The 20,418-nt window shown below is 38.6% G+C and overlaps 2 protein-coding genes across 9 annotated transcripts in view; both read right to left on the reverse strand.

The window, feature by feature from the left end:
• LOC142097997 (uncharacterized) overlaps positions 1-20,418 on the reverse strand; it is a 1,069,021-nt gene that overhangs the window by 119,621 nt on the left and 928,982 nt on the right. The gene's annotated exons all lie outside the window — the stretch shown is intronic.
• SSBP2 (single stranded DNA binding protein 2) overlaps positions 1-20,418 on the reverse strand; it is a 152,967-nt gene that overhangs the window by 33,852 nt on the left and 98,697 nt on the right. The window lies entirely within an intron of this gene.

Consider the following 20,418-nt stretch of genomic DNA (forward strand, 5'->3'; position numbering starts at 1 on the left):
CGCAACACTGTACAGAGAGAGAACTCAATCACTTCAGTCCCTGGCCCATTGGAGCTTAATTACACACAGACAGACAGAGACTAGGGGTCAATTAACCTACTAGTATGTTTTTGGAGTGTGGGAGGAAACCGGAGCACCCTGAGGAAACCCACAGAGCATACAAACACAAATAAGACCATGGTCAGGAATCGAACCCATGACCCCAGTGCTATGAGGCAGAAGTGCTAACCACTAAGCCACTGTGCTGCCCATAACTATGTATTTGATCATCTTATTCCCCTATTTTAAAGAAACACTATAAATAAACAAAATGAATAGACAGACTTGCAAACAAACAAAATAGTTGCTAAATTCAGTCCTCTAGTATTTCAAATATATTAATCAAAAACATGGTTTAAAAGGATTAAAATGATACATTACATAATAAAAAGGTAATTAAGCCGTATTCTAGGTAAGGCTAGTTGTTGTGTCCAAATTTAGAGAATTTATTTCTGTACAACATTGTGCATTTTACACTCCATTTAAAAGACTGTGTGCACAGGTAGGCATTGTGTCAGTGGTATTATACACAGGAGCTTTGCATTCCACAGAGAGCACACAGGGAAGGGAGATAGAAATCACTGATCCCTCTGGGGCTTTTCTCAAGTACTTGTGGATTTATGCTGCATAGAGGGAAAGCCATATGGATCAGTGTTCTATTAACTTGCGCAGCATCCTGGAGTTTGTAGTTTGCTAACAACTGGAGAGCCACGGGTCAACTAGACAGAGGGTTTTATGAACCAATTACAAGGCAATGAGGCTGAAAGTGTACCAACAAGTTATAAATAAAGCAAAGTCATTAACACATATGAAAAACTGCCTTATATACTTTACAGACATAACATGCTTTTCCTTAAACATTTGATCCAAGGATGGTGTGCACACAAGTCACTGATTATCTATAAAGCCTGTATCTAGACAATAATCCAATATGTACAACTCCTGCATAGATCAACTCTAGTATACAACATTAAATTATTTATATAACCTTTTTTTTTTTTTTTTTTTTTAAGTACATGCAGATGACTTCAAATTATAGGGAATGCAATTCCCCACTGCTCCTGCAAAATACCTGGAAACCAGATGAAACCTGCACAAGTGGGTTCAAGGTCTTAAGCTGCCCATACATGCCTGCGTCATGAGCTTTCATTTAATGATTTATTAGCAAAGATCTGGTCACTTAACACCAGGGAAGGGCTGGCAAATTTTAGCCCCGGTGGGGGGTGTGGGGGCAAGGCTCGACTTTAAAAAAAATAATAATAAATAAATAAATGCAGGTGGCCCAGTGTCCCAGCCCACAGTAGCCCACTTTTGGACCGGCCCAGGGGGCAGATGCCCCCCAGCCCAGCCTACCCCTGCTTAATAATTGATATACATATTGAATTCACAAATGATCATATAATGGAACAATTCAGAGCACCACATGACAATCAATAGCCAGTTTAACATATACTCATAGACCGACAACAATCCGTAAATAATGTCAGAGTAATAAAAGATAACATGGCAAAAAATACTAGCTGTATTTCCTTTTCACATTTAAAGCAAGTCATCATCCCATTACAGAACTACGACTCCCAGGATCTGCTTGAGATCTGCAGTTCTACATGCCAGCATTAAATGTACATGGCTCCTACCAGCTAGGTCAATATAATTCTTTTTACATTTAAGTAACCAAGACATTTAGTGAAGCACACAATGTGCATATAGGTCTCCTCCATCTGTAAGCTCTACTGCATGAGATGCCCTGGTGGATCGTACAACCTTATATCCTTACTCTGCCCAGATGTACATCTCCAATTCTTATTTTATTTTATCATATGTGGTGGCAAAGCACAGACTTGCTCAACCTGTACCCTATGTGCAGGCAGCAGAGCAGTTAATGAAATGACTACGTGAAAGGGCTACAGATAAATAACAAAACACAACAATAGATTGTTAATGACATTACTGGCACAGCAGGCACATTAATGGCGGGTTCTGCATATCTCTGCAGCACAGAGCAGGGGACCTAAAATTTATTGGTGCAATTATCAATGTTTTTGTTTGCTACACCTTCAATTTAGTGGCTTCCCTCCTTCTCTTTCATAGTATAGACAATTTAATTTGCTCAATATTTTATAAATAAAGCCCATTGATGTAACATCAAGAAGTCATTATACTAATGAGGTTTCAATAGGTGAGTGGCACTGCAATGTGATCACTGATGTCTTCCTATTGTCGAGCAAGCGTTTTATAAAATAGAACTCATTACAAGTGCATTCAGAGTTTAATATACTTATTCCACGTGAATTATTTATGATTAAGCTAATAAATCACATGTGTTCTATTTGGTCTGTACATCATACATCATCATATCACCTATTCCTATTACAGCTCACAGTCAGAACTGTGTCCGATTTGGAAATACAAGAATTTGGGCAAATTTGAAAGATCTGGACGTATGGCCAGATTACCATACAGCGGGAGCTTACATATGGAGGCAGAAATAGCAGGGTGGGGCAATCCCATGGGATCTGCCCGCTATCCTGGTCACCACCATCACAAACACATGTTGATTGGTATTGGCATCCTTCTTAATCAGCAATATATATCGCAATCACCATGGGACAGCACGGTGGCTTAGTAGTTAGCACTTCTGCCTCACAGTGCTGGGGTCATGAGTTCAATTCCCAACCTGTGTGGAGTTTGTATGTTCTTCCCATGTTTGCGTGGGTTTCCTCCAGGTGCTCCGGTTTCCTCCCACACTACAAAAACATACTGGTAGGTTAATTGGCTGCTAACAAATTGGCCCTAGTCTCTCTCTCTCTGTCTATGTGTGTGTGTTAGGGAATTTAGACTGTAATCTCCAATGGGGCAGGGACTGATGTGAGTGAGTTCTCTGTACAGCGCTGCGGAATCAGTGGTGCTATATAAATAAATGGTGATGATGATGATGATGAATCTGTAACAAACTAAAATGGCAAAATCGCAGTGTGAACAGGCACCTTAACTTGGAAGCTGACTGGTGCAACAGTTTACTGTTCATTTGAACAGTGTTAGTAAATAATCATTTATTTTTGCTATGCAAGATTCAATATGACATAAAGGTAAACATGTATTAACTTCAGCAAAAACTGACAGCAATGTTCTAAAGAAGAGAGGAGACAGTCCCCAGTAAACAGGCAACTCAAGAATAGCGAGGACGAAACAGGATAGTAAAAGAGTGCAGATTTACTTTTTGTAAAGTGATTGCACGGTTTTAATAATTACAGATGAAGAACAATACTGTATCAACTGGGTTGATCTATGAATGATCTCTACCAATTAGGTGCCATATAAGGAATTCACATGGTTTGTGTACAATAAATGGAGATTTGCCCAGTCAAACCTATCCAAGTTTATTCATCCTGCAAAAAGTTTACAACAAACAGCCTAATAAAAAGCCTACATTTGTAATAACTATATCTGTGCTATAAAAACTAGCACATTGATAGGGGAAAAGGGTTATTTGTGGATTACTGCTGCTAAGTCAGAATCATTTTAAAAAGCACAGAATCACCAAGACAAACACACAAAATTCCTGTATTCCACTTGTAACAAACACAGCTGTCACTCAAGTCACAGATTGCACAATTCTCACTGCACAAGAGAACCATCAATCTCAATAGAGCAGACAACCTCAATTATTTATTTTCCATGAACAGTGACATTGCTCCACAAGCTAATGGTTTTGCATGTGATAACACTATTTACACTGCTGCCTATATTGGTGAACAAGCTAATTACACAACAGATTCTTTCCAAATCCAGCAGGAAACAGGTCAGAAGAAAACAATGTGTATACATGGACACACTGCACTGAGACGGGGGCTCCCAGCATTCCTTATCTACCGCCCACATTATTCATGTGGATCAGTTTCTCAATCCATGAATTTGTTTCATTTTTATTATTTTACAGTTGTCTGCCATCTAAGCATATTCTTGTAAGCAGAATACATGACTGGCAATTATTATACTAGTGAAACGATTATGGGGACTCGCAGGGGATAGGATCTATATGTGATAAATCCCTGATGTAACGTTCACCTATGGGCAGGTTCAGTGGTAAAAATCACCTGTAAAGATTGAAATGTTAAAATAAAAAAATGACACCAGTTACAGGTAAAATATATAATACCAAAGATGAATTTAACCCCTTCATGGTGGTGAAGTCAGTAATGTTAATATTAAAGGGGTTTTCAACAATAATTTTTTTTTATGAATAACTTCCCCTAACAATAAGAGTACACGGGAGGGGGAAGTGAGAGGTCAGTAGACTCCCACCATTCAACACATGTAGCAGGGTATTTACGTATAAGCCATGACCTCTGCCAATCACCTTCAGCACTGCTCAGCTCTAGCATACCACACATGGGTGGGGCACCATAAGATGTCATCATATCTTTCTGTGACCTTTTTTACTGCTCCCAAACTTCCTGGGGTGCATTATACCATACATGATGCTGCAATATTATATATATATATATATATATATATATATATATATATATATATATATATAGCGCCACTAATTCCGCAGCGCTGTACAGAGAACTCACTCACATCAGTCCCTGCCCCATTGGAGTCTAAATTCCCTATCACACAAGTTCGGGACAGTTTGATGGCAACCAATTAACCTACAATTATGTTTTTGGATTATGGGAGGAAACCAGAGCACCCAGAGAAAACTCCACACAGATAAGGCCATGGTCGGGAATCGAACTCAAGACCCCAGGCAGAAGTGCTAACCACTAAGCCACCGTGCTGCCCCATTCATGACACATATGTTAAAGCATTGTGATATATACAAATGGAATCCATGACAATGTGAGAAACCAAGGCTACCATTAGCCATTTCTTTTAATTTAAAGAACGCTCATTATGTCGTCTCCATTGCATATTTTTCAGCTATTTAAATAATGAGTGATGTGAGGCTATTACCAAACTTAATACGGGAAAACTGTGGTAGAAGAAACAAAAGTTAATCCAACTTGTAGAAATTTCACTTAAAAATCTTGAGACGCCATAATGGGTCTGAGAAACACTATCTTAGAACATTAACCTTTCTATCTGCCTCTATATCACCAAGTACCTAATTAGCTGTAAGCTCTTTGGGAAATTTACCATGGTCGTATATGCTGTGATGTGGTGCATTCATTGTCCAGTGCTATATAAATATTTCTACACACATGTGGGTCACCAACGGTTGGGAAACTCTGGTCTAACGAAACGTCTAATAAAACATAAAAAAAACAATTAAAACGTAGCTGTCCTACCAAGGCATGTGAGCCATTACCATGCAAATATAACCAATTATATTATGCACCAATAGGTGTCGCTCTTAAACTTTTAATTCACATTATGAAAGCTGTCAAAAACAAAACAAAAAAAACATTTTGCTGTACAAGGGAAGGGGCATAAACTCTGCTGGAGACTAACTGACATATTCCTACTTTTCTCGGAAACCACAAGATACAGTTTATCTACTTGGGGTTAACTGGAAAATAACATCTGCAACAAAAGCCTTAGTTAGAAGAGAAGGAGCGCACAGGCACAAGTATACACTTGAATGTGACTGACTTGTCCCGACCGTCGCTCTAAGTGAGCGGACCGGCGGGCTGAATCATTCTGTGGCTGAATGCAGCTCATTTAACCTCAACAAGGAACGCATTTTTAGACACAAGCTGTAAAAACAGAAGAAACTCAAAATTAAACTAGTATTGGCGTGAGAAAGCACTGCTAATATGTGGCAGCTATAATAGAAAACTAGACTAATACTAGTAATATATGTGGCATTTCAACTTTTGTCTTCTATATTGTTTATTAATCTTAAGAATGCCGTGATGAAGAACATAAGTACTTAAGGAATTATTAAGCAATTCTAGGACTTCGAGCAAGGAAACCCACTGTTCAACATTAATATGCAAATATTGTTTATATATATTTTTCAACATTAACAATACCTGTATACTACTGCACCAGATGATATGCTTAAGTACCTGAAGTGTTAATAAGTACATGAAAAATATTTCATAATATTTGGTTTTCCATATTTTTCCTATTTTTTAAAAAAAATATTGTTTCAGTAAAACAGTCTCAAGGTACCGTGTGCAGTGAACAGGATTTATGGGTCTAGTGACATTTATTAACTTGAATGATAGTTATTCTGCTTGACATAAGCATAATAATCATATATAGAGTCCAACGGGACAACGCTGCTATTGTCCAAAAGATCATGAAAAACAGTAGATACATGTGATCATCTTTACTAAGTAAAGTATACTTGTTTTAGTAAAAGAGCAGAGCTGATCAAACATAGATAAAATGGTGCAAAGGAAGAAGTTGGTGTTTTCCATGGCAACCGATAAACAGTTGCAGAACCTGATCAGTTACTACCAGCAACACCACCTTTGGTTTTTTTGTACTAGTTTTCATAAATTCACCCAAATACGGTTTGTAAAATAAGATTTTAAATCTAATCAATCAATTATGCCAAAATGCTCTATCCCATGATAAAAGCTAGCATGCTTAACCACATAGATGGAGAAAAGGTGTTGGAGAAAGAAGGTAGGAAACAGCAATGCAGAGAAGCTTTCGGTACCAGTGATGTTTGAGAGTGTTTGATTTTCACCTCGAGAATGGAAATCCAAGGCAAAATGAGTTCAATAAGCAATTTAACGAGCATTTTAGAGACAATGGAATTCAAATGCACTGAAACAAGGCAAAAAACAAAAAAGTGGAACAAGTAACATTACAAAAAACGTGTGTAAAATTGCAAATGTCTATTCAAACGCTTGGAATAATTATTTTTAGCATCCCAGCGGTCTACATGTCTTTTAAATGCAATACAAGTGCATCTAAAACACATGCGTGAAACACCAGGCTATGTATTCTTATTCTTTATAGATGGGAGTCCCTGGCTGGCAGTCTCCTAGGTATCAGAAATGTTCTGAATGGAATGGTTGATTCAAAAACAGGAACAAAAATAACTCATGGTTGGAGATAAGCAACTGTAAGTAAAATATATAAAATGCATAGTCATAATGGTGCAGTGGTGAAGATCTGCCAAAAATACATGAACCGTGAGAAGGGCAGGACACCATCATTAAAATTAAGTATTTTGCTCTTAACTGACCCACACAGTAACATTGACTTTTCTGCATTTAATCATACAACTCACTACCCAGTATACATGGTCAAGAGAGAGCTGGTATCTGTGTCACTGGGATATTCTACTAAAGGTGACAGATCACTAGATGCAGAGTTAAGCTGTCTGTGTACTGGTCTTGCAGGCATTTAGTCAGTAGCAAGAGAAAAGAAAAGAAAAACCAGCCATAATTTACATGGGACAAAATTAGTAAATACCTTATAATAATGTAATACAAGTTGTGGTGAGTATATGTCGTATTTACTCAATTCAATACATTAGAAACCTTCATAGCTGCCTCATAGAAATGCACCAAAATCAACAGGCTTACATATCTGTTAAGGATGCATTAACCTTCAGCTGTGTTTAAACTAAAGTAACATTCCACAAATATAAAAAAAAACAACTAGTAACACTAAAAACCTTTAAACACAAAAATGACACGTGTAAAAGTCATTAGCAATGTCCCCTTACTCTCACCATCAACTAAGTCCAGCAGCATTTTCAGAGAAAAAGGGAAAAAAATGCATTTATTGAAAGGTGTTAAAGTGGTAGAAAGTGGGACATTTATACTTTTGCACAGATTTTGATTTCCCAGTTCCTCAAATTGAGGAGCACTTAGAAATGAACAACTATTCTCCGCACTTGGGGCACAACTATGAAAACTATATGTGAGCTGTGCAGACCATACAGGTGCACTGGTGCAAAACCAAGGAGTTTTGTGGTACACAGCCAGTACGCTTTGCAAATGAGGTCAACTGTATTATCATCATCATAGTTGTCTATTCTCCCGGAATGTCCGGGAGACTCCAGGGAGAGCAGGACAAACTCCCGGTTCCAGGCCACTTCATTAATTAAGTGACGGGGCTTAGGACGCGATTGACGCGGCATCGTGGCAACACCCCCTGCTGTAATAGGCTAGAAATTGTGAGGATAGTTTAGGTGCGGGGCCAAGTGATGCGATTCACAGAGCCCCTCCTCCACACGCCCATCACCACCCAGATCTCCCGAAGGCCAACTTGCTAAAGGTGGCAAGTATGATAATCAGAGCTGTGAACTTCTCTACACGAGAACTCAGCAGTAAATGATTAGCTGTTCAAAAGGCAAGGATTATCATCATATCACAGCTGAAGAGTGGATGAAACCAATATATGACATTTATTTATGAAGCACCAGCAAATTCTGCTTTACAATTGGGAGCAAACACAGTAATGAAACAATACTGGGTAATACAGACCGACAGAGGTAAGAGGGCTCGCAAGCTTACAGTCTATGGGACAATGGGAGTTTGATACATGAGGTTAAGTGCTAAATATTGCATATTGTTCCAGCCAGATTACAAAGGTAAAAAGTGATTCATATGCTATGTGATCCAGTCACAGCAACGTTGGTCAGGGGGTCAGAGTTTGGAGTCTTTTGTAAACTGTGCAAAGGGTGGTAACAGGGTAACCTAGTGAGGTTAAGAGGGTGGTTGAGGAATATTATAAACTTGCCTGAAGTGGGTTTTCAGAGAATGCTTTAAGAAATTAATATATATCAAATGTCATTGCATCTCAAATAATTGCAGTCTATACTTTTTGACATCTATTGAATAGAATTGGGACATGGTCCTCAGATGAGGGAGGGGCTTCAACTGTCTATAATGGAGTAGGGTGGAGTAGCACAGCTGTAGTAGAATGTCAGGTTAACATAGAACACTGTATTCTACTTCCACGTTTCATATCTAACAATTTCTAAAATCACATAATTTGGCTCTTTTTTTTTTCCAATTTCTGTCAAGTGACAAGAACACTGCTACCCCTCCTGTTTCTGTGTGAGCAATGGTGCTAGATCTCCTGGGGAGGGAGGTACTTATGGAATCCAAAACCCACGAGATCCGACAACACAACAATGACGTTCTGCCTTGATTCAGATCGGAGGACATGCAAAAGTACCGAGCGGCTCGCGAACCTACTCAGATCCCCTAAGTTCAGGTGGGTTCGGTTTTCAGAAAACCGAGACTAAGCATCTCTACATCAGGCAAGTAAATGTGAACTACACACGCTACACGCTACAGTAGGCTGTAATGTTTGCATACTAAAAACTGCAAACATGCAAACAAACAAATTAGAATGCAGTCATATATGCATCATCATCAGCTATTTATATAGCGCCACTGATTCCGCAGCGCTGTACATAGAACTCACTCACATCAGTCCCTGCCCCATTGGAGCTTACAGTATAAATTCCCTAATATACACACACAGCATGTGTCACCTTCATGCCTGTCTGAACTGTCATGGCTGATCTGGTAACATTACACATATATTAAATATAAAATATTTGAATGCAAAATTAGACGTCTTTTACATGAAGTTTTAATATAAGTATATTATATTAATTTCAAATATGTAGGAGCACATGTTAGTGTTGTAGCTTTTGCACCATGCGCAAATCAAAATGTGTGCTCCCACAGACAAATGATGCATAGTTTCATAGACATTTGACTAGATATGTTTACTAAATGAATAGTTGAAACAGATTTACAGATTTGTTTTACTGTATTCGGCATCCCCAAAACAAGGACTGGCTCTGATGGACCAAACCTGGGATTCTTCACCTATTGGTCACCACAGAGCCGTAACTAGATATGTGATCGCCTGGGGCAAGAAGGAAATGTGACCCCCAACCCAAAGCCTCAATTGTAACCAAATTAATAGTAGATTATTCATTCCTGGTATCTCCCCCCATATTTGCGCCTTGGCCTTCTCCCCTCTCACACAGGTACGGCCCTGGGTCACCATGCCATATAGAGTGGGTAAGTACGACCCTCTTCCTGCCAAGTGATTGTGCGCTTATGTAGTACCAACTAATAAATGAACCTTCATTCATGATCCAATTGTTATTAATTTGTTCAAAGTTTTCAATTTGCAATAGGGATTTATAGTAATAGACTGACGTTAATAAGAGTAAAGTCTTTAAACGAACATATAAAACTAAGAACATTCGTCATAAAATAGAATCATGCATAATTTTAGCGGTGAGTGAAAAAGGTTAGAAGAAAAACCAGATTAAAAATTATGTGTGTATGTATATATATATATATATATATATATATATATATATATATATATATATACACACACACACACACGTGTATATATTTGTGTTTACATGGAGCTGTAAGACAGGAGCAAGAACCTACGTGTTAAACAGCATTCGGCCTGACTTAAAACATTAAGATCAACTAAACTGCACGAATGGAGGAAATGTATTTGCATCTCAGCTCCTGGATAGCTTGATAAATAACTAAATGAATATGTGATACAGTTGGCTTCACACGGCAGTAATGATTTAGTACAAGGACCCGAATGAGAAACAAGGCTGTAACAATCTCACAGACCAAGAAAACAAGATGGAATACATTTCGCTTTGCTAAAGCAAGATAAAAAATAAATTAAAAAAAAGGGAACTAACAAAATATATGCAAGACCCAGAATAGATTAAAGCATGGGGGGCATATTGACCAAGCTATGGGGAATATTGATTGCCTAGCTACTGAAAATAAAACTAAAACAACATACAAGTAGAATTAAACTGTATGAGACATTTGCTGCCTCATTTTCCAATCTCATCATCTCTTAATGACCAAGTTAACATTAGAACCTGCGGAGGATGCAGAGAATACAAATCTTTTAATCCCTTGGTTTCGGGAGTGTGTTTTAAGATGGTGACATTATAAAAAGACGGTGACAATGCAACTTCAAGACATCATTTCTATCAATCTTTCCAGTGTATACAATGATGTATTTCAAAGAACCATTTTAAACAAAAAATAAGAATACAGATTTAACATAGATACGGTGCTCTAAAAAGGCTAATTATATACAAGCGTTCACTGAGGTGAAATTTGAAATTTACCATATAATTTAAGTGGACTTGTGATACAGGTTTGAAATGTCAAAAACAAGAGTTTAAAAAAAAAATAAAAAAAAAGATTTCAGTGTACATCACACGTGTACACACACACACACACACACACACACACACACACACACTTCTTAAGAAAACCATCTGCATTGTGCCTGTAGCCTCATTGCTTTAGGCAGAGCGGAAATCAGTCATATGTGGGGGCCAGCCTGTGGGGAACAAATAGTTTAAGATCTGGTACATCCTCATCTGGTAGCAGGGATGAATGTGTATAATGGGAACAGTATTACTGCCACTGGTAACTCTTGATGAGAATCTGACCAGCATGTCAGCTGTAATGGGGAGAGCGGAGCCTAGAGAGACTCAGACAGGCAAGCTGTACACTCAGTATTAGTGTGCACTCTACAGCATTATGTGTAGACTGTCTAGACTCCTTAAAATTCACACAAAATACAGAGCAGTTAATCCATGGTTATCAATATCAACTAATTTCAGTCAGACTCTCATTTGAATAAATTCTACCTCATCGGTTTTCATAGTTACCAACATGTTCAGATCACTCCCAGGAACCCTCTGCGGCTGTTCAGGTCAGGTGCGGTACGCTATAGGTGACCGCTGTGCATTACAATTTCCATATGGACTGTTTACTAAACTTTATTATAATGTACTCCTTTTCATTTTAAGTACTTATTTTCCTTACATATTAACTATATAAAACCATGAGTAGGAACAGATATTGACAAATGCATACAACTATATCACATGGCTGCATGCTTACAGCAGTCACACTGAATCCTGCTTGTGCTCCTAGTGAGGCTAAACCGTGCCACATGTACACCACACCTTAACTGCTGAGCTGTGAACCAGCCTCACAAGTCATTGATAGAGAAAGAGAAGCCATCTTCTAACATAACAATATGTAAAACAAAAACATACAATGACAGAATGAGGCGGTCATGTAGCTTTGTTGACAGAGTGCTAGAAAGTTTCCTTTGTAATTAGCCATCTCAGGCTAGAAATGCAGGATATACTGTCCACATAGAAGGATACATTACCCACAAAATCAGAGTTTCATCCAATATATCTTTAGTTCCTACAATTTCTTGAAACATCCACCTACGTAATCTGTTTCTACCAGTAACTCCTTTCCTACAAAACAATTTGCACATAATAAACTCGGATGTCCTACAAAAAGGCAAAGCTCCATTTCAGATTCCAGCCTTATATAACAGTACAGATATGCTAAGACATATATGCTAATGTCTAAAACATAACGCTATATGCAGAAATACATAGCATGCAGGCCAGAGGTATAATATAGTCAGACGTTTGTAAGCTTCCAGGCTGCATGGAAGTGGTCTGTAGAAAAGTTATCTATTGATTCAAGCTATAAATAGAACGGCAAAAAGACGACAGAAAATAAAAAGGCAGAGAGAGAGCTAATAGGACTCACTGTCATTTACAGCAGCTACCAAGGGTCTACAGAGAATGTGTTCTCACTGCCAGATTATCTCTGCATGTACCGCGCAGTATGAAATGGCATAAGAAACAAAGACCCCTCCAACTGGTGCTACACTGCACGCTGGGTGTTATAGTTCAACACAAACTGAAACATGACAGGACGATTTCCTTTGGTCCCTCTCAAAACGTCATGTTTTATAAAAGTACACATGGATGACCACGGTTTACAGCTTGTGCACATAAGCATGTTATGTCCATGTTTGGCCCATTAGCACACATGGCAACAGAGCGGTGCATTTTGCTGAAATCATTTGCACTTGCCAATCCCAATGCGACTGGCTACTCTAGTTCAGCAAAACAACAGCAGGACACCCATACTGCAATCTAAGCGCCTTACTTCCCTTTTTTGGTGTCAAATGCAGTGAACTGGTGTGATGGTGTGATGGTGTGATGGTGTGAGGGTGTGATGGTGTGATGGTGTGAGGGTGTGAGGGTGTGAGGGTGTGAGGGTGTGAGGGTGTGAGGGTGTGAGGGTGTGATGGTGTGATGGTGTGAGGGTGTGAGGGTGTGAGGGTGTGAGGGTGTGAGGGTGTGATGGTGTGATGGTGTGATGGTGTGATGGTGTGATGGTGTGATGGTGTGAGGGTGTGATGGTGTGAGGGTGTGAGGGTGTGAGGGTGTGATGGTGTGATGGTGTGATGGTGTGATGGTGTGAGGGTGTGATGGTGTGATGGTGTGATGGTGTGATGGTGTGAGGGTGTGATGGTGTGATGGTGTGATGGTGTGAGGGTGTGATGGTGTGATGGTGTGATGGTGTGAGGGTGTGAGGGTGTGAGGGTGTGAGGGTGTGAGGGTGTGAGGGTGTGATGGTGTGATGGTGTGATGGTGTGAGGGTGTGAGGGTGTGAGGGTGTGATGGTGTGATGGTGTGAGGGTGTGAGGGTGTGATGGTGTGATGGTGTGATGGTGTGAGGGTGTGAGGGTGTGATGGTGTGATGGTGTGATGGTGTGATGGTGTGAGGGTGTGATGGTGTGATGGTGTGATGGTGTGATGGTGTGATGGTGTGATGGTGGGGGGCTGGAGGGTCTGAGTGTCAAGGACAAAATGAAAATAAATAAATAAATAAATTTTCCCCCCACCCCTCTACCCCAACTATGGTACTTATGGAGTATTATGTATGGGACTCTTTGCATTTCAGGATCTCCCCACCCCGCAAACCCCAGTAGTGTTTATTAAAGTTGAGTGCACGGTGTCATTGTACATTGTCATTGTACTTGGTTGTACCCACCCAATCATTTCTGTGTTCTTAGCTTTCAATGCAACCAGTGTATTCTGAAACCTCTCTAGACTCCGATGACTGGATAAGCACAGTTACAGGTATTGATGAATAGCTCTGAGGTATCTGACACCCATGGGTCTAGTAATCTGGGGGTAAGTGAATTATTCACTTTTTTTTAGGCATTTCTGTTGAATTAATCTGTTATCTTCCTTTCCCATTGGAATTTTCTACCTAATGCTAGGACCTCCAGTATGCAAACAAGTAGGAGATGAGAAACTAAACAGCATTCTAGTAGTGTAAAGAGATGGCATATGACACTGATTAATGAACATTGCAATTTGCCACCAATCATATACTTGCTTCTATTATCCAACTGGCACTAGACAGAAAAAAGCTATTTGTGAATTGGCTGCTTTGGTTCAGTGCAAATTTGGCATCTAAATGCAATTAATTTTTTTTTTGAGTCCTAGGGCTAGATTTACTAAGCTGCGGGTTTGAAAAAGTGGGGATGTTGCCTATAGCAACCAATCAGATTCTAGCTTTCATTTATTTAGTACCTTCTACAAAATGAAAGCTAGAATCTGATTGGTTGCTATAGGCAACATCCCTACTTTTTCAAACCCGCAGCTTAGTATATCTAGCCCCTAATGTGTTTTATGACAAAAAAGTTATTAGTTTAAAACATAAACGGAACTGTTGACTAACGTTTTTCTTGTCATGGGGGAAATCTATTGCCCACGAGGTGCTGCCGGCTGCGCACATTGCAGCCAATACAGTACAGAATCTCTGCTCATTTACCCTTGCATCTCTCAATGGGACTCAATGGAAAATGAGCGGAGATTTTAGTAAAAACTACAACGTGATGTGCCTCCGCTGACTCTTTTAGAGAAACGTGGCGGCACCTTGCACCCAATTGAAATTGCCCCCCAAGAAGATCAGACTGATTTGTCTAAAACAGTGTTTTCCAGCTCAGTATTCTAAAGCCGAGATGCTGCCAGAATTAGAATAATAAAGAGTAAAACTAAATGGCCACAGAAATCACTACATAAAGAGCTTGAGTGTGCCGTAACATCCTGGTCTGTCTCTGGTCCTTGAAGATAAGAGTTGGACTGGTAAGGTCTAGCGGACATGTTAAAAATGGAAATGGGTCAATGACAATAATTATTTTTAAATTATTTGAATACTGCCAAGTTTAGCTCCTCCCTTAAATTTCCATACTATAGCCACTGGCATTAGGGAGCAGAGACATAAGTAAAAAAATAAAATATAAGGTTAGTTTTTTAGCATTATCCATTTTCCATTGTATGAAAAGATGTTAAGTCATGGTTAATGGAAATATTAGTCTAAAGTCTTGAACTATATACAACAGCTAGAACTAAAGCAAATGTAAAAATACAAATAAATCCCACATAGAAACAGAACAAGTTAAAGGATGTGCAAACATGAGACAGAGGGTGGAGAGGACCCCGTTTGTAAGAGCATACAGTCTAAAGCAGGCAAAGTCAAGCTATGGCTCTCCAAGTGTTTGTAAAACTACACGTACCAGCATGCTCTGCCAGTCGATAGTCAGCCAATAGCTGCCAGGTTATGCTGGTACTTGTAGATTCACAACACCTGGAGAGCCACAGGTTGACGTAACCTTTGTTCCACGAGGAAAGCATTGTCTCTAAAAGGCTCGTCATGTGTAGCCTCTTAAAACGACCTCTTCATAACATCTAATAAGATAACTTCTTTGTTAATATTACACAAGAATAACAAATATGAAAAGATCTTGTATTTTAGGTTTACTGTCCCTTCAACAGCAAATTATGTTAAGGATTCCCTTACATGGTATGTATAAAATTATGTTGGCATGGTAACAGAGTGCAAAGATAAGTTTAATTTTAGAACATTTGCTGTCCAGCTTTTTTGTATTTGTTCTTTTTTGTCTTCACCTAATAAGCAAGCGTTAGATATTGCTTATGCCAAATGATTTAACAGGCAGTTTTGGGGAACACCTCTCAGGAACTTCCATATGTGTAAAAGACAGTTGCAAAAGTTGCCCAATAAAAATACATCTTATGTTTAAATGAGGATTTTAACCAGGTTATTTAATGTCCTAAATGCTATGTATTTTCAATTACATCAAAATTTAGAATGTACAGCTTTAAAACTAAATTACATATGCATAAAATACAAGTATTACTGTGTGTTTCACAGTTGCATTTTTGACTAATTGATTCCACTCTTAAACCATCTCCCGCTGAAATAACTTCCACATCAAGAATGTCACATTTTACCAGCCAATCAATTTACTATAAATATGCCATAATTATCTTTCAGGCCAATTATAAAATAAACTTCAGTCACCGTAAAGTAGTTAATATAAGCTAAGTAAACATACTGACTATAACTACAAATATCATTACTGAGTGTTCCTCCTGACATCACTTAATGTAACCTGATCACTTATGTAGCAAGTTCCAACAAATACTCCATTCCACCCGACTTTCCTTAACTGAAGCTGGATCATGTTGTGAACTCATGGCACAAGAGGACTCTACTAAAGAGGTCTGGACAGACTCTTATAACACATGGCAACTCATCTAGAATGTCCGAGAGGCTCCTGGATTTACAGGAGTCCTCCCGCACTCTGTAAACATTTGTAATTCGCTCAGATGGCGAAAGAAACTGGAAATGGCACACCACTGGGTGGATTCAAAACTCACTGCCTTTGCAGACCTGACCTGTATCTTCTGGAGGGTAGTTCTGCAAAGTTGGCAAGTATGAATATAATACATTGCATGAGCAGCAAACAGCTCAGAGTGGCCTACCAGTTTCAGGTAAGGGGGGCGTCCCCTTCCCTATTTGCTACACAGGAATTTTCAATGAGTTGTAACAGGTTCCTAGTAAACAGATAGGCTGCCTTTTCATAATGATTGATTTGGTTCATAAAAGTCCATAGGCCACAGGTTCACTGAAACATTAACTATGACCCATTAACAACGCGCCGATTCTCATTAAAGTGAAACGGCCACAACACATTTACATTTTTCCACACTTAGTTTCTTAATACCAGCTATGTATTACTTATCTTTATAATTATATAATATTTAATCTGTATCCACCCTCTTTTACGTCAATCCCTCTCGAATTTCAGTGTGACCATTCGCAAATAAGAAGGGAGAGGCAGATTCATCAGGTATTCTGCTAGATTACAAAGATAGACAATTAATTACAAAAGAACCGGACAGGGTAATTCTAAAACTTTTGCTTTCAATTTGATATTTTTTAAACAACTGTATATTTTTGGGGGTTGAAGAACACACAATTTAATATTTTGACTTTATTTTGTGTAAATGAATATATGCATCAAGTAAAATGAGTGGGCGCTACCACACAGATTATTCTGCAAAGGGAAAACTTAATGTCATGCATACATTACCCACAAAGAGTACATTGTCAACACAAGTGATAGGATACTTGCTTAGCTTTAGAATAATGTACAGCTCAGGCACAGCAGTGACACTTGTCTTCAAAAAGTGATACAAAGTCAAACCATTTTCTAGTGCTTATTTATAAAATCCATGCAGATCTCTTTCAGTTTGTTGGAGGCTATTTTAGGGCAAATAATGAAATAGTTATTCTGTATTACATAAATTACATGAACATATGTTAAATAGATCATGACTCATTGTACAACATGTACCATGATTGAACTGTAAGTGAAGGTAAACAATTCAGGTTCTACCCCACGGCTCCTACTTTGTCTATCTCAAATCTACTTGTTATGTTATATTTAACTTGTATTTATGTGACTTCTGTTTAATGTGTATTATAATATTTGCACCTGTACACTTATAAATTGTATTTTTACTATTCATACTTGTAATTTGCACTTGTGTAATTTGTTTCTAGGTTTGCCTTGAAGACGTATTATTTGTCTGCTGACTGGCGCAGCGGAATTTGTGACACCTTACAAATAGGTGATGATGTATGTATGGATGGTGATGATGGTGATGATGATGATGGTGGTGATGAGTGTTTTTGCTAATATTAGGGGTAGGATTTACAGTCTGACAATGCACTTTTGAAAACGATCATCATTTGACCTCAACTTCCAACACCAATGAGAGTGAAGGAGGCTGTACAGCACAGAGAAGACTACTGTAGTTAATCAATAGTACACCGCAATATAGACAAAGAGTTCTCTAGCCACAGTACTTAGCAAATCTGAAACCTGGCATCCCTGCCAATTTCTGCAACATTTCCAACACATAAAAATGCTCTTGTCTCATTCAAGGTTGAATAGCAACGAAAAAGTTTTTGCACAGGCAAGCAGTTTCTTTTTGTCGTAGATTCTAGCTGAGGACACTGTTACGGCAGGAAATAAAAATTATACAGCTCAGGAAGGAAGCTAATGAGCTCCCCTCCTCCAAGTGCTATTAGACGACTTCCTGAATACATGAGAAGCACATCAATTGAAAAGATAGGCTAACATAGGCAATGCACATTTCAACACATACCGCGCTGCATGTTCATAAGCACATACGCCATACCAAACACAATATATGGCAACGACCTCTGCTAAACTATGCAGGAGAAGAGTATTAAATGTTGTGTCTATGCACAAACGCCTGTACATTCGTGTATATACTTTTTAGAAGTTGTTCACAGGATGAAGGGTATGTAAATATACAATCAGAAGACGTACAGTATAATGTACTTGCTGTTACAGTGTTGTCTTATAGAACAGACACAAACCATAACACAGGCAGGATTGGAGAGTGGTGACCTTGACAGAATTCCTTGAGCTACACTGCATGGCTCAGAGGCCGCCTGTACAGATACCCTTGAAGGCTGCATCACAAGGAGGCGAGGATAAAATAATGTATAATTCAGGACAGCCACATCTATGAACCCACCCCACATATTAGAGAACCAGGAAGCTGTACATTGTTATTTGCTCTATCTGGCTACCACGTTTCTTCAGTCTCACACCTCAAAATGTGTCATGCATTAAATAAAAAGACAAAATGTGTATTGTAATATACACAATATGTTCAGTATAAATCCTTATAGCAGGGCACAATGCAAGATGTTCAACATTGTATAAAATACAATACAAATTGTGATTCATTTTGTTAACGTCATTTTAAGTTATGAAAGTCTCCCTGCAGACTGAAACGTCTACAGTCACAGCCTTACCTCAAATACTGCACTCATGTTATGAAAAGTGCTTTAAAGTATAAAGTGGTAAAGCCACTATTTGACATTTATATATAGTAAAGTTTACATATTATTGAGCTGAACGGTATACATTAAATAACTGGAGTGTTTATACTTAATATGTCCACTTCACCACTCTACGGTAGATATCTCCCTTGCTGATTCAGACGCAGGGGCAGTGACAGTAAATCAAATGCCTCCCATATGGCGACAAAGGTACATGTATATAATATAATATATATATATATATATATATATATATATATATATATATATATATATATATATATATATATATATATATTATAATATACACACATACAAACCTATAGGCACACACTTAAAATTGATCTAATGGACTAGGACATTTTTTTTCCAAAATAAAACATTATTTCTCTCTCAAAACATAAGAAGGTATTTAGGTATTTAAAGGCCAGCTTGGCTATTTTAGACCGTGTTGGCTTAAAAAACGCTCCATGCATGAGCAGAGAATGATTGGCCAGTGCAAAATCAGAGTGGACATGACATTGATCAGGGCAGGCGGTACAATGTGTTGCCCAATGAGTGGATCAGTCCATGTGTGCAGGTATCTGTCATCAGGAAACTTTGTGCCCTTTTAAATGACTTTATTTGGGCTATCCACCAAACAACCACATATGTCCAAAGTGGCCTTTCCACATGGGTGGCCAAATTAGACACAGATCTGGTCATTCAAAGCACAGTGCTCCCCTAGTAATATAAAAGCACCAGTTTGATTAGAAGGTAAGCTGTGAGAATGCAATGTATGTCTGCTGGCACACACAATGACAGCGAGAGGCTGTTACATACACAATTGTGCGTTGCGAAAAATGGGATAAGATAATTTTTCTTTTCTACAATTACAAACAATGAACATGCCCTGAAGCAGGAAGTGAAACAGTCATAAAGAATGACACATCGTGGTATTGCAGAAATAAATTTCCTAGTAATAGTGAGGAGTCATTATAATAGGAATCTGTACATGTTTCATCAATAACGGATATATGAATAAACTTGTAACATAGGTAAAGGGCTAAAATCAACTGTGCTCTGTCTCTAACAGGTAAATCAGCCGTCCAACAAGGCCTTTCACCAAGAAGACGTCTTCTCCTAGACCAGTGCTTTGGCATTCTGTGGATCTCTGGCTGCTGCGGGACTGCAAATCTTACCAGAAGAAAAACATTTCAACAGCTGGAGTCACACAGGTTATTGTATTCTTCTCTATGCTGCTCATGTTCAGCCCATGACATCTTTGTGGGTTGGCCAACTTATCTTCTGGTTTAGAGACATGAGGCTTCAACACTTATAGGTCATCAAGAAAAACAAGAGCATGGCC

Source organism: Mixophyes fleayi, chromosome 1, assembly GCF_038048845.1.
Source record: "Mixophyes fleayi isolate aMixFle1 chromosome 1, aMixFle1.hap1, whole genome shotgun sequence".
Classification (NCBI taxonomy): domain Eukaryota; kingdom Metazoa; phylum Chordata; class Amphibia; order Anura; family Limnodynastidae; genus Mixophyes; species Mixophyes fleayi.